We start from the raw sequence: 16,489 nt of genomic DNA on the forward strand, positions 1-16,489 counted from the left end.
GCTTGATCTTGGCTCCCAGCTTGTCTTCCCTACAGGAGAAAACCACTCTTGCCACTTCCTGAAAGTGAGGACCATGAGCCGTGTTTCCAGGATGCATTACAGCAATAAAGGCATATAGAATATCATCTCAAACTTCCTCAAAAAAAAATTTTGTTTGTCTTTTCTGGTATATAGATAGGGTTTATTTTCATTTTTTTCCAAAAGTAGTAGTATAGTTTCTCACTGAAATGATTCCATTTTTAAGAAGTTGAAATTCCAGACCCATGATAGGGCTAGCAACTCTGTTTTAAAATCAGCTTTGATCCCAAGACACTTATTAAGTTCCAGTATGGCCACCTGATTCTCTTATTTCATTCTGATATCCTCCATTTGCTTTTGCTTTTTCTCTGTACAATAAATTACTTCAGGAGCCTGGATCTTCCCATAAATATGTAAAGCTCTCACCAGGTTTAGGTCTCTTTGATAATAAAACAAGTTGTTACTGTGAAGGAAAACAAAACTCACCTAAATTATGTGCCTTGTAAATCAACAGTGAAGGGCTACCAGGAGAATTTTCTTCTTCCTAATCACAGTTAGTTGAGTTTATGCCCTGAAATATGAGAATTCATTGTCCTCATGCTATTTAATATTAAAAAATCTAAAATCAGATGTTCATCACACAATAAAAAGATTTATAAACTTACATTAAGTACAACTTTATTCATATACAATGAAAATCTCATAGAGATAAAGATTAATTCAGAGGTGATTTTTTTTTCCCCATCTTCTGATAAGGCAGTCTTATGTCATTCGTCACCACAGAAGAGGAACGACAGGGAGCCAGTGGCAAATGTGCAAATTTTCTTAGGGAATACAGTAGCTTGGTCATAGGAAATAGATTAAGCCAGAAAAGGACAACTGCTGGTGTGTTGTGATTGAACTTCTTATATATGACAAAAGACATTAAAGTTCTATTCAACTTCAGTGAAATTCTAATGGTGAATTTGTTTGAAACAATGGGAGGGCAGACTGGTGGAGAGAGGTGCAATTTATAACATCCTGTGAAGCCAAAGATGGATTTGGTGCATTTAAATCCAGCTAGGACTTGAGTTTGGCCTTCAGAAGTACAGTGTGAAATGGAAATAATCTAATCTAGCTTGCAAAACTTGCATAACAGGCAATGGTTTGAGACGAGACAGTTAAACCATAAATATCTATTATTTATTGGTATAATTGCAGCTGTTGACAGGATAAATGCCAGGAGTGAGAAGGTGTCTCAGACAACTGGAACAGATTAGGAAAAAGGAATAGAGCTTTTTATGTCTTTTTAAGGGGGAGGAGTAAGCAAAATTTTGCCTAGTTATCTGTTCAAAGGCTAGTTATGCTCATGAAAGGAGAATAGAGAAAACTGAGATGGTAAAGCACAGCTAAAAGAAATCGAAAGGTTGAGTATTCATCTAGAAATTATATTTTCATAAGAAATACAAACAGACTTTAAAAAAAGCATGTGAAAAATTTGTAAGTTAATATTTTAACATAAATGTCTTAATAAAGATCAGGCTCAATAGTGTGTGCAACAGAAAACAGAAACACTGGTCTCATTTTCATCAGATAGAAAACTTACTGCAGAGCAGTACCAAAGTTTAACAATAAGTTTTATTCACTGTCTGTAGTCAGAAATTGAAGTCTTTTCTACTTCATATTTTAGATGATGTAACAGATCTCTCATAACACCTTAAAACAAATAGAATAATGATGTATTACCACTTTTTATGCAGGCACTTGGAAATATTACCTAACTCCATATATGGCCAGATCACTGTTGAGGTATTGTCTCTCTCATTGTGTTGGGTTTTAAAAAATACATATATTTTTTTAATTTTTACATTATCAAATGTAAAATTCCCATTACTTTGGAATCCACTTGGATGCTGTTTATTACAAAGAAATGAATGGAAAAATAAACTAATAGGGATGCTTTTGCACAAAGACGTAGATTCTGGTCTTTAAACAATGGCAAATACCCAGTGCTATTCTTGGTATGAGACAAAAATAGAGATCTTTTTCAAACACATGGGCTACAGTATCAGCATTTATATCCCCCAGCTAAGCATGAGAGAATTAAACAGTTTTTGCCTATTGTTACTTCCATGCTTCTTTGGTGAACATATGAGAAAAAATCAAAATACTTTGATACTGTTCAAAGCTGTATCTTCTTCTACCTCTGCAACTTGACATATTTGACTTCCAGCAGAACAATCACAGAGGAGAGACGTATGTTGCTGCATTTTATTTTTGCCAGAAAACTGCTGACACTACTCCAACTGCCTGGTACTGTCATATACCCTGAAATCTGCGGCATGCTTACTGAAAAGTGAGATGTGGAGTTATTTACATATCCCTAGGCCACATTCTTCTACCGCCACTGGTCTGTCATGTATGAAGTTTGAGATACTTGTTTAAAAAGAATTACTATGGATTTTTTCCCACCCATTTCAGGTGTAGACATTCCAGATACTGGTAGGTTATGTGTTTTCGTATTTAAATCCATAAGCACAGTTGCTATATTCTTCAAGTTAAAGTCTAATACTGTAAGCTCAGCTCACAGGCTGTTTGATAAACTTTGCTAATCACTTCTCTGGAGCAATGACTCTGAAGTGAGCCAATATAATTTATGTCTATGTTATTTTGGTTCTTTTGCCCAAAGAGGCATTTTTTGTTTCTTTGCCTGTTTGCTTTAAGCTTTTTGTTGTTTATTTTGTTGTCCACTCAAGAACCAGAGAGTCTTAGACTACTCACATGGAAGAGAGGTTTTAACAAGATTAGAAACTGTCATGTGTAGAAACCCTATTATCATCACAGGTAGAAGTAATAGTAGTACATGAAAGGGACTCAGAAGAGGGACTTTGACAACTTTGTAACACTTTCAAAGCTCTTCTTAAGCCTGCCTTCAATTATTTGAGAGTTTCTCCAGCTAAAGAAAAAGCCTTTAAACTGTGTTTCTTGTTTGTCTACCATATTGTCCCCAAATAAGTCTTAATTAGCTTGGGTTCATTCCAGCTTACTTTAGGCATCTAACCAAAGTGGATTATTTGAGAACTTATTTGACTAAAGCTCCCTTTACTCCCAGTGGAGACAGGCACCTGAATCATCCTCTCTTTATCAATTGTAAAGGAAATTGAGAGTAACTAACTCCTGAATTAGAGAATTCCATTTACTGACTGAGATAGCAGGGATTAATTTGGGCCCTAGAGTGACAATGGTTTAGGTGGAGGTCTGGGAGAGTACAATTTTATTTGTCTTAGCAACCAGAAAAGTACAATAGGAGCAGATCTGTAGAGTGAAACAGTTTGAGTACACCTGAATTCACTGAGAGGATTTTATTTTGGAGTCTTGCCTGGTCCCCTACTCAGACACCCGTTAGCTGTTGGAGTACTTCTCCTGGAGACCATCTTCCAGGTTGCCTTGTGCTGAAGGGAATCCAATCTGCATGTTCAGAGCGAACTTCTACATTACTGACTGCTGCAGTGCAAATATAGATAGACTGAAGCTCCCTTTATTGTGATTTATTACAGTTCTAGGACTGTACTTCACATTGTGTCTGTTGAAATTAAGTTCACAGCAGTTGCCTGTCTTAGGCGTATGCACAGAGAGCTAACTGGAGGACAGAGCTAATGTGTCCACATTACATTACTCTATATGATGCTTTTGCATGACTTAAATTTTACTTCCACCGGGAAGAAAACTGCTTTGAACACATCAGAGGTGCACTCTAGGGCACACTATAGGACTAAAATGCAAGGCAAACTTCCAGTAAAGAAACAAACAAAACCCTCCCTAAAAAAACAACCACCCTCCCCAAAACCAACCAACCAAAAAAAAAAAAAACCCACACCAAAAAAACAACATCCTGCACACTAAATTTTTAGTGTAGATGTATCCAGAGAAGACTGTATGATGCAAACCTAAGTGTAGGAAGTAGGGATGATCAAGAGATCCACTTCAAAAGTTTAGCAGTGGTTCAAGTTTAAAGAGTAAGGTACATAGCTTTAAATGAGCAAGAAAGTCTGTCAGAAGGATTCCAGGGCAGCTTTTTAGAAACATACAGCAAACAGAAGAAGAAAAGTGTCAGAAAAGAAGGCTGAAACTGAAAGAGAGACTTGAAATGGAAATGAATCAGACCTTTTGTGCTTGAAGCATGCTGTAGCATGAAACGTCAGCAAGCTTTGCGTTTAGAATTGGGCCAATGCTTCTCCAGAACTGTAATATTTTTGATCACTTGAAGGCATACTGACAAGCTTATACTACAGATACTTTATGAAGCATGGCTCAGATAAACAAAACAGAATAAATATCCTCCTTCAAATCATCTGTAGCATATCAAGTCAAGCTTATTGGGTCTTAAGTTTATTGTACAAATACAGGTCCATGTTGTCAGTACATTTTTTGAGCTGTAAAACAGGTTAATACAAATCAGTTTAAAAAACCAAACTGACAGGAAAATATTTGGAGTTGGAGCCGGCAGCTTGTGGTAACTGCTAGTAATTAGGCTTTGTTGCCTTGGCCACCTTCTTATTTGACTTTGCAAATTTTCATTTGAACACCAACTGTTACAAAGCATATGGACTGCCATAGTAATCCCATATGCTGGATGATAGCTGGCAGTTATCTGTGCAGGATTCAGTCAATGACGAGATTACAGAATGTTTTAAACTGTACATCTAGTTTAATAGGCATCCCTGAAATTCTAAAGGACAACAGTAGTAGATTTGCTGCCTTTAATGCTTCCAGTCCTTCTTAGGTTTTTAACTTAAAAACTGGATTTTTGTACACAATTTAGGCCTTAACAGAGAATTCTTATTACTATGGACATGTGTGTATTATCATTATTTGAACATTATTGCAACATTCAGCTTTATTTGTTTGAATAGTGCCACTTTATTATTATAAATCTCACTTTTTGTATTGTGATACAGATGTTTTTGGACAAGCTACAAATCAATTTAAACATTTACCTCATTTCTTGGTAAACTATGAGGCAGTCATCATCTTCAGAGATCATTAACATCATCTAAACTGGGAAAGCAGTGAAGAATTTTTTCTGTTCTCCACTGTCCAATAAAAATGAGCTTAGACAACTCTCAGATCCAAAAGTACACTAATGTAACAGGCAATAGGCAGGTTTTTAGAAGTAAAGGGCACTTGAAATCATAAGCTACTGCTATAAACACTGCCTTAGCCATACATCACAGTTTTAATTCTAACCCTGATTTTAAAATTCTTAAGTTAATAAGAAACTTCCTTTCATATATCCCCTTAATGACACAAAGAGAACATTTCTGGTTTGTGGACAGAGGTTTACAACTTGCCAGCTATGTTTTGGTATTGATCAATCCAACTTTGAACCGAGTTTTGGAAAGTTTAACTCAGAATAAAATTTATCCTCTCATTATAATCACATTAGGCATAATTTTTTTTTATATATAGATCTGTCCCTCTCCTATAGAACAATGGAACAGTATAAATAATTGATTAGATTGTATACTAAAAGGATAATGTGAATGGAAAACAGCAGGGGACATTAGCAGAGATTGCTGGTATTTTAAAACACAAACAGTGGTTGAAAAGGATGGCTACCTAAGCCAAACTTGCGACTTCTCTGAATTTACTAGTAACCATTGTGAGCATGCAAATTCTAAAATTTTAACCGTACAATTAAGTGCATATTTTTTGCTCTTATAACTTTACAGACATCTCAGAACAAGGACCGTTCTTTAAGAGAGATTTACTTGCTGAAATGGAGTTGTGAACAATGAGAAAAGTAGGGAAGGTGGGATGCATTCCCAGAGACCGGGGCAGGAACAGAATTCCCTCCCTCCATTCAAGCTGTGCAATGGCAAAAACCACAGCACTATGAAGGAACTCTGCCAGCTGTGAAAGGAGGGAGAGCATGCCCCTGGCTTGAGACATCTGAGGAGCACAGATAGGAGTAATCAAATCCTGTGTAACACTGCATCTTAATCTTCAGTTTCTATGGAGCTGGAAAACAACAGCGTACTCTCAAGGATCTTGGCTATACGTATGTTAGTAAATTAAATAATGTCAATTCACAGGCAAGGATACTGGAATTCAAAAAATTGTGTATATTTTAAATGTTAGAATGATCCCCAGCACAGCTTTGGGCCAGGACAACTAGTGTTCTTCCAAGCAGAGCGCGGAGCCAGGCATGGGGCAGGCATTCTTCCATACCAATAGTTTTCATGTGGACGTTGTCATGGATGCTAAAGCACTTTAAGAGTATAGCCACACTCAGCCTGTGCCAGCTATGTTTGATGCTAGAGAACAAGCCCTGGAAGTGTTAAGTTTAATAACCCAGATGTGTCCAGAGCTTTCCTGTGAGAACAGCTATGGAGCAGGAGGTGAGACAGTGAAAAAAAAGGTACTGCAAGCTCCTCTCTCCCCTCATATTAATTGCTGCCTCTACATCAAGTTTGCTCTGTTCTTTTTTGATAACAAAAGCTCCATGTTACCTCTATACCAATGCTTAGACACCTGTGACAGGAAACTTTAAAATAAAATAGTAGAAATAGAGTAGAACAGATTAGTCTTATACTGCTTAATGTGTAGTCGTTATGATCTTGATTATTTCATTTTCTTAAAATAAGTGGTGTCATAATGGTGCATGTAGTAGCAAGTATTACTGATGTTATACATGCTGATAACTATCATAATCAGGGAATAAACAGATTCTAGCCCACCTGTATATCTTCAGTTCATACAATCTATTTTCTGGACAATTAAAAAAATATTGATTAATTTGGATCAGGATATGGCATATGTTTCAAGTTTGATAGATTCTACCATAAACAACTTTTATTAAATGTCACATGAGGAGTTATCGCTTTGTATCTAATGGGTCTGCTTGCATTACGCCTTGCAGGAGTGTATCAGATCACTGAGAAACACTCGATAGGAGTTATTGCCATAGATGTTACATTTTCTATGAAACTAAACCGAGTCCTAATGGAAGAGTTCTTGAGCCTCACTCTGTAAGCTCTCTGCAGTTTGAGCAGGTCTGTAACACTGTGCGGGGACAGTTGTTCTTTGGGATGGGTGCTTGATAGGAAAATAAAATAGCAGACTTCAGATATCAAAACAGGAACTGTTAAAGTAAATGTAACACTGTATGATGTTTTGTGTGGTAATATGAATAGATAGATAGCACAAGTGAGACTTCTGACTAACTAGAAGAATATAGAGTGGACTTTTAATGGCACTTTAGCATGCTCATTTAGTACATGCAACATCCTAAAGACAGGAAGGTGGCCAGTGTAACACTGTTATTTAAATAAAAGTCTAAGGACAGGCTAAATTACAGTTTTGTTAGTTTAACGTCAGTTATGGGAGGAGTAATAAATATTATTTTAAAGATCCAATGGGTGGACATTTTGAAAACTCTATCTTGATAAAACAAAGCTAAGACATTTTCGTAACTGAGAGGTTATTTCTCACTAATGCACTAATGCACACTGCTATCAAGACAGAAAGAGGGAAAAAATACACTTCATAAGCTGGTGAGTATTATAAGGAGGCATTTGGCAACATTTCCACGTTCAAAGCTTTAACCTGTAAGATGCACAATTCTTGATACGCAGAACGAAAAGGAGGTTTAATAATGCTTTGAATAGGGGCTCCTCTGTTGAGAAATAAGGATAACAAATAGTAGTTATGAATGGATTTGCTTTAGACTTGAAATAAGTAACCAGAGACATAAACTGTACTTTAAAAAAAAAAAAACAAAAGCCCCGAAGCACAGTATTAAAAATTAAAATGGTGATAAATTCCTGGTTGTGCAACAAATATTAAATGTGACCAAATTCCAAGTCCTTATTAGTTTTAAGTATGTATGGTAAATATAGTATCACTTTTATCTTAATCTAACCAACAGAAAATGTGATCCAGTGCATGGAAGTATATACTCCTACAGGAAGGGAGAATCACACTGCAGAAGCATGTTAATGTATTGTAAATGTTAAAGTATTTATAGCTGATACCCAGATAAGAACTGCACTGTTTGTGAAGCAAAATAGGTATCCTAAGCTACATATATTTTGAGGCCAAGCAGCTTGTTATCTTATGATCAACCTTTCAACAAAATAAAACCAAGAATATTCCAAAGTTGTTTTTATACAGAAGTGGCAGGTGTGACACACACATATGTGTAAAATTGTTCTAGAAAAAGCTGACTGCTGTTGCGTTTAACTCAAAGAACATCTGAGAACTTGAGGTGATCAAATACCTGGGAACATATGCATTATTACTTATTAATTCAAATTCATCATAAAGCCAAAAGGTGCTAGGAAATAAGAAAGCTGATATTTGTATTCAGAACTACTTTGAAAAATATTTCACTTTACAACATTGTGCTTCAGCTGATGGAATCCTTAGCTTTTCACTATAGCATTGAACAGATTCTTCAGCATGCCAGAGAGGAAACCAAAATTCCAGATTATAATTCCTTCAGTAAAATAAGAACAGCTAAGTAATTTCCACCTGAACTTTATCCATTTTAGTGGCTGATCCCTTCGAGTAATGTGGAGTGATTATATATATTTTGTGTCATTGACTGTTTGCCAATAATGAATACAGCAGCCAAACTTGATCAGTTCAGTGTTCTAGTCTGTATTCTTACCAGAAGTAGCTAAACAAGAAGATTTTAATTTGAAATGCACTGAAATAGATTAAAGTGGTTTATTAATTTATCAAAGACACATAATTAACTGGCAGTCAGTGACCTGTACACTGCAGATCAATATCAGCAGCACAACAAATAAACTGCAGTACTAGACACTTACAAAATGCTAATTTATATGACAAGAAAACTCTAAAGACCCCTCTATAACTAATCTCCAGAAGTGCCCATCCTGTTTCCCTTCTGAGTTACATGCACACCTCCCTCAAAGGCCGAGTGGGTTATACACACAGATGTGCACACACACACAAGTCTGCTCTGCCTGACCTCGGAAGGGATTTGTGGCCACCATGGGGACCATGCTCTGTTACCTGTTCTGTATGCCCTCTGGTACAAATCTCCATGCTGCTTCTGTACTTTTCAAGCTTGTGCTTTCTTAGCTTTAAAAATCCCTTTGTAATTCCCTGGTTACTCATAATCTTGTTGATGGGCATCGTCCTTGTTAACACGATCATTTTTGGTCAAACGCGTCCTCAAACAGTTTTGGGTGTTCCAGCCCCACACACTGGCTACACTGATATTCCCATCTTAACAGCTGCAGTTATCCAAGACCTTTCACCAAAGATGGCCATGCAAGTATCCCCACAATAATTTACATGCACAAGGAGGCATGTACTAGTATGAAATGAAAAATATTATGACATTTTTGTAATTTTCAGGGCTCAACTTTGGTCCCTAAGTCATGTGGTGTATTTTCTCCATAATTATTTACTCAGAAGCAGTTATGGACAAGATCTCTGCTGGAACTGGCCTTGTCACTACAGAGATCTCAACAGCCAGCAGTCTCCTTCTGCTTCCAGATTTTTCAAGATACCTGGAATATCTGCAAGACTACCCTTGATCTTCCATTTGCTCCTGTCATTTCATTCTCTGTAGTAAGGTTTCAGACCATTTTAGAAGATAGTTGCTAATGGATCTTAAGATCTTTGGCATTGTGGGTGCTTTTGTACCTTTATAGCATGATGAAAAGAAAAATTTCTGGGTTTACTAGTGGAATTATTTTATTAACAAAATAGACATAAGAGATGGCTGGAAGTATGGGGCAGGCAACCTTTAATGTCTGTTTGATTACATTTTTAGATTAAAACCAGAAAACCAGAAAGTATTTAGCAGATAAAGACAAATATTGGTAAGGTGAGTAGTATATTTGATGTAATCATTTTATATGAATAGGATATTCTGAGAAAATAAATACTTCAGTATGTATGCAAAACTACTGAAAATAATACTTATGTATTCTACTGACTTCTGCTTGCCCAAAACGTGTTTTCATGATTACAGCCTAAGCCTGCACAGGGGAAGAAATATCAGGGAGTAGGTAATTTTATTACCCTATCTCAAAAGTCATGTCTCCAGTCTGAAATCCAACAGCATATTGCAAAGTGGTCTCAGAGGAAGAAGCTAATTCTGCACCCTAGAGTATATATCCAAACTATTACTGCTGAAAACAACACTGAGCTCAAAATAAGTTCTGACCAGGCCATTGGAAAGCCAAAGTAAACAAACCAAACAAAAAACCACAAAAAACACAACCGTTTCTATAAAGCTAGTGCTTTACAATAGTTCCTTTTTTTAATATAGTTACATGAAAAGCGTCTTTTTTTTTTTTTTACTTTATCATAGGATATCAGTTGTCAAAACATAAATAGATTTTTTAAAATATTTTTTAATCAGTTTACTAATCCTGGAGTGTACCAATATTTCAAGATAAAAGCTCTCTTATCACAAAATCATTTGTGAAAATTAAATGTAAAAAAATCTTAAATATAAAACTTAAGTTTAACTGAGCATTCTTTACACACAGGAGTTTGCACTGGTTTTGGCTGGGATAGAGTTAATTTTCTTCACAGTGGCTAGTATGGGCTATGTTTTGGATTGGTGATCAAAACAGTGTTGATAACACGGGATGTTTTCCTTATTGCTGAGCAGTGCTTACACAGAGTCAAGGCCTTCTCTGCTTCTCACGCTGCCCTGCTAGTGAATAGGCTGGGGGTGCACAAGGCATTGGGAGGAGACACAGCCGGGACAGCTGACCCCAACTGACCAAAGGGATTTTCCATACCATATGACGTCATGCTCAGCATAGAAAGCTGGGGGAAGGAGAAAGGGGGGGACGTTCAAAGTTAGGGCGTTTTGTCTTCCCAAGCAACCGTTATGTGTGATGGAGCCCTGCTTTCCCGGCGATGGCTGAACACCTGCCTGCCGACGGGAAGTAGTGAATTAATTCCTTGTTTCGCTTTGCTTGCGCGCATGGCTTTTTCTTTACCTATTAAACTGTCTTTATCTCAACCCACGAATTTTCTCACTTTTACTCTTCCGATTCTCTCGCCCATCCCATTGTGGGGGCAGTGAGCGAGCAGCTGTGTGAGGCTTGGGGCTTGGTTGCCAGCTGGGGTTAAACCACAACAGAGTTGAAATATAATCTAAGCTTTTAAAAAATACAGAAGAAATTAAAATAATATATTTTTCATTTTCTGTGAAAAATATTTTCTTTTCAATCAGCTAGCTTCATATTTACAGAAAAAGAAAAAGAGAAAAAAGCATCATACAATCATACAAATATTGGAAATATTTGAACAAGTTTTTATCTGAAGATTTAACATATGGTAGTATATCTGTGATATTTTTCCAAGGAGCAGCTGAAATGAAAGAATTCAATAATATCCCTTTGAATAGTCTGTTATACTTCTCTGTGTTCCTATAATAATTTTGATAATTACTTTCTTCTTATAGTAGCTCCATTTTACGGGCTGCAAATCTGTCTGGTTAGAAATAAAAATCAGGCAACTTCACTAGAATTTAAAAGATTTTTCTTCATTTAGAAAAGCTATTAAATTATATTTGATTAGCTGTTGTAGAAGTGTGGACTAAGTATATGATACACTGTTTTTAAAAGACATATTGTGTTATATTTTATATAATTAGGGACTCCTGGTGAACTATTGTTTAATTTTGCTAAAACTAAGAGGAAGCAGGAACTTTCATTTTAATTACATTTAGCTGTGTGTGTGCATGAGTTTTTAAAAGAGGGATGTTGTATATACACATCTATTGATCTGCAATTTTATTTATTACAGAATAATTTATTTGAGCATAAGGTGTTGAGAACTTTGAGACCATAATTAAAATCCTAGTTTTAAGGAACCCATAGCTGAAGATTTTCATGCTTTAACAGTATTCCCACCATTTCACCATAGTGAAATGCTCTTGTGCTCTCCCACTGCCATTGAAGGACAAGGATAGCTTTTATGCTGTTGGAGTAGCTTAGGTTAGAATTCATGCTTGATGCCAAACTTCCTGATTCTGTGATTCATCCACATGTCTAGTGCTCCCAAGGTATTACTCATCTTGCCTCGTATTAGATAGCTGTCATTTAGACTTCTAATTCTGTACTTCTAATCTTGTCTTCTAGTGTCCTTTTTTAATCAACTGAGAAGGCTTCTCCAGACAGTAAATCATACAAACCTTTTTTAGAAGTGTGCTTTATAATGAGTTGATTTACCCTTTGCAAGAGTCTTTTTTTCCCCTATTACTATAAAAGTACCTTAGAGTGGCTAGTTTAAAACAGTGACTTCTATGACTGAAGTTATGTGAGATGAATCCTTCTTTCCCACACACATAGGCACAATTCAGGGGGATTTGTGGGATGTATGAGGTATATGTGAACAGTGCATGTGAGAATATGGAAACTGATGCCTCTTTCAATGACCCTGAGATAGAATTATGCAATACAAACCAATTTTTCAGTGAATATTGAGGGCAGAGACAGTCAGCTTTCAGTGGATGATGAACAGCCTTGTAGTGCTTTGTCTGTATACAATTCATGAGCACACATTTATTACCTAGCAGGTATGGTAAATGATTGGGAGCAGCCAGACTAACAGGCTAAGAATCAATATACTCACTCACATGATAATCTCTGTTGTCCTGTGGTTGTCCATCATCAGGTAAAGAAAGAAGTGCAGCCTTAAATGCTCCTCCACAATCACACAATTGTTCTTCATAAAACTGGGACTTGGATCACAGACAGATGAGTCTTATAAAACTGAACCATAGGTTGCAGCTTCATGGACAGTCAGATTTTCATCTCTGAAAGGCCATTAGCTGACCTTGTAGGGCTTTCAGTACAGAGCAACAGAAGTGACTCTCCTCATTCCTGCCAGGTATGACATTTTCACCTGTTGTTTGCAGAGGATATTATTTACTTTGATATCTCTCTGCCTGAATTGGCACTACCCAGAGAATGGCATGATGAGGAACACATCTCTACCTCCACTAGTCAATGGGGGTCACTGGAAAGCCATCTCAGGCTTGATGTGTCTGGGCTCTACATGGTAGTGCAGTCACTTGGCTTTCTTCTCCTGGTTGTTCTCTCAGGCATTCCTCCATTGACAGCAGGTAGCACCACTCTTCAGCAAGTTCAGTCTACATCTTAGAGGCTAAGTAGAAATACAGTGTTAGTCACAGTTAGTTCCAACTGTGTACAGAATAAAGCAGATTTTGTGGAGAACCTTATGTATTCACTGACCACTTAAAATCATAATACTAAGATACATTTATTTGCAACAAAAAATGGAACAAGTAAAATCCCTATCAAAGATTAAGATATTTGGAAAAGTGGAGGACACCCCCTCCCTATATCTCTGTATCTACAGTTAAAGAGAAACAATTAAAAACAATTCTGAAACATTTAACAGTGATTGAGAATTTTCAGTTGTATCACACAGAAGGCAGCCTCTCTTAAAACATTTCAGCTCTTCCTGAAATCATTGAAGCTTCTACTTGAAGAATATTTGTAAGCTAAAGTTAGTGTAAATCTATCTTTTATGCATAAGCAGCTATGTATTCAGCTATATTCAGCACTGATGCAGCCTCATCTTGAATACTGTCTGCAGTTCTGGGCCCCACAATTTAAGACAGATGTTAAGGTCATTGAATGCATCCAGAGGAGGGCAACAAAGCTGGTGAAAGAGCTGGAAAGAATGTCCTATGAGGAGCAGCGAAGGACTTTGGGCTTGTCTAGTTTGGAGAAAAGGAGGCTGAGGGGTGACCACATTGCTCTCTACAGCTTCCTGAGGAGGGGAAGTGGAGAGGGAGGTGCGGAGCTCTTCTCCCTGGTATCCAGTGACAGGATGTGTGGGAATGGTTCAAAGCTGCATCAGAGGAGGTTCAGACTTGACATTAGGAAGCATTTCTTTACTGAGAGGGTAGTCAAGCACTGGAACAGACTTCCTAGAGAGATGGTCGATGCCCCAAGCCTGTCAGTGTTTAAGAGGCATTTGGACAATGCCCTTAACAACATGCTTTAACTTTTGGTCAGCCCTGAAGTGGTCAGGCAGTTGGACTAGATGATCATTGTAGGTCCTTTCCAACAGAAATAGTCCTGTCTTTTCTTTTCTTTTCTTTTCTTTTCTTTTCTTTTCTTTTCTTTTCTTTTCTTTTCTTTTCTTTTCTTTTCTTTTCTTTTCTTTTCTTTTCTTTTCTTTTTCTTTTCTTTTCTTTTCTTTTCTTTTTTTTTTTTTTTTTTTTTTTTTTTTTTTTTTTTTCTTTTCTTTTTCTTTTCTTTTCTTTTCTTTTCTTTTTTCTTTTCTTTTCTTTTCTTTTCTTTTCTTTTTTTTCTTTTTTTTCTTTTCTTTTTTTTTTTTTTTTTTTTTTTTTTTTTTTTTTTTTTTTCTTTTCTTTTCTTTTTTTTTTTCTTTTCTTTTCTTTTTCTTTTCTTTTTCTTTTTCTTTTTCTTTTTCTTTTTTTTTTTTTTTTTTTTTTCTTTTCTTTTTCTTTTTCTTTTTCTTTTTCTTTTTCTTTTTCTTTTTCTTTTCTTTGTCTATATGTATGTCTGTATATTCCTACATCTGTCTACCTAGAATAAGTATAAGTTAAACATTTGTTTAAGAGATAGATTTAAAAAAAAAAAAAAATCCTGATGATGTGTGGAATCAGTAATGTGTGAAAGAAGATCTTGTAAATAAATGTAATTTTGCAAAATTAGTGAAATGAGAATGTCTACCAGTAATGCTTCCCCCAGTAAAGGACACTAGTAGCACTTTTTTGATATTGAAAACAATGGCAAAGGCTGCTGGTATAAATGAGTTTCAAAGGGTATAAATAGAGGCAAAACTTCTTTCTAGTCTGAAAGCTGAAATAGTTCTGAGAGACAATTTAAGAATTGATATTCATAAAAACATCTGGTTCTGATTCTGCTCTGATCCTTGTAGGTTTTACAAGCACGCTCTGCTGCCTTTGCTTAGTTACCATGGTATATACTCACATAAATGAAAAGACAACCAAACCATTCCTTTGAATTCAAAGTCTTTTCACTCCTAGCTATTTGATTTTCATTTTCCTACATCTCCCTCTTTCCTCAGGTCTTTTTCTTGTACCTTGAATTTTCTTCCTGATCATGAGATTAAATTGAAATTAAACTAGTCCTAATTAATGTCTGTTACTTTATCTACATTTATTTCAATCAGAATTAAATTATAATCAAAATTTGTTGCCAAATATTAAATTTTGTGTTATCTTACCAAACTTACCATCTTGTTTCAAATTAACTTTGTTATTAGCTTATTAATCAAAACATTTCTGACAAACAGCACAACAAATACGATGAATGTGTATTTCAGGGTAATTCAGCAAGTTCTACATTTTAATGTGTCTACAATGTAATGTACTTTTGTATATATTTGTACATACTTGTACTTAATGTACATATACATCTTAAGCCTGAGTTCTTCCTGTTTGCCTTTCTGAAGCATCAAATTAAAGTCCATAGTATCCATATTAAAAGAAGCTGAATTAAAATATGAAAAAGTTAAGGTAACATATGTGACAGAAATCCCAAACAGATTATCTGGATATGTATTTTGACCGCTTTATATACAGTAATAGCTTTATCAAGTCTCCTGTGCGTAAAGCTAGTCAGATTGAGATCTGTATTGTTTTGAAGGTTTGAATAATTGACTAAAGCTGTTTATTACAGCAGATATTGATACAAGAACCGATCTCTTACAACGACAACACACCAAACTGTCGTTGTATTCTTTAGATTTTAAATTTTGCCAATAGTAAAAAAGTGGGAAAATGTGACTTCAGTGGCAGGTAACTGCAACAATGCATGGATATCAGAGACAGAGTTAAACTGTGTAGTGTGGGCTTCACTACTGAAACTGCAGCAGTGCAACTTTCAAGGCAGGTGAATTTACAGGAGGCAGAGCAAATCACATACATTGTCATACCTGCATTAAGTAAATTCTGACACTGTTCAAACCACAGCAGTGACAAGAGAATCTTCTGTTTATTGATGAAAAATAAAGCTTTTGGAATAGTCGATGTATAATACTGATTACATTTTCTACTTGATATATTTTAAAGCAATATCTAGACTCTAAAATAATGGAAAATCCCAGGAAAAAAAGAAAAGACAAGTTTGTCACCAGTACTGTTTCATCCAATGGGAATAAACAATATGCAGATTCCTTGAAAAGACTTCTTATTTAACTTTTCTCCCAGTGCCAGATAGTTATATTGTGGAATCCTTATGAATAAAAACTAAACACAAACCTCATTGGTGAATGACTACAATTCAAACTCTTTCTTACAATTACTGCTTTTCTAGGCTTGTTTATACATGTCAAATAGGTATCTGCAATAGGTAGCAAAATAGAAAAGGATAAGCTTTCTGAAAGGGAAAATTTAGCTTCTAAATATTCATTCAGCATTTACCATTTGGTAAGCATTACAGAAAAAGCAAAGAAGTGTATA

The sequence above is a fragment of the Gymnogyps californianus genome, chromosome 3 (genome assembly GCF_018139145.2).
Source record: "Gymnogyps californianus isolate 813 chromosome 3, ASM1813914v2, whole genome shotgun sequence".
Lineage (NCBI taxonomy): Eukaryota > Metazoa > Chordata > Aves > Accipitriformes > Cathartidae > Gymnogyps > Gymnogyps californianus.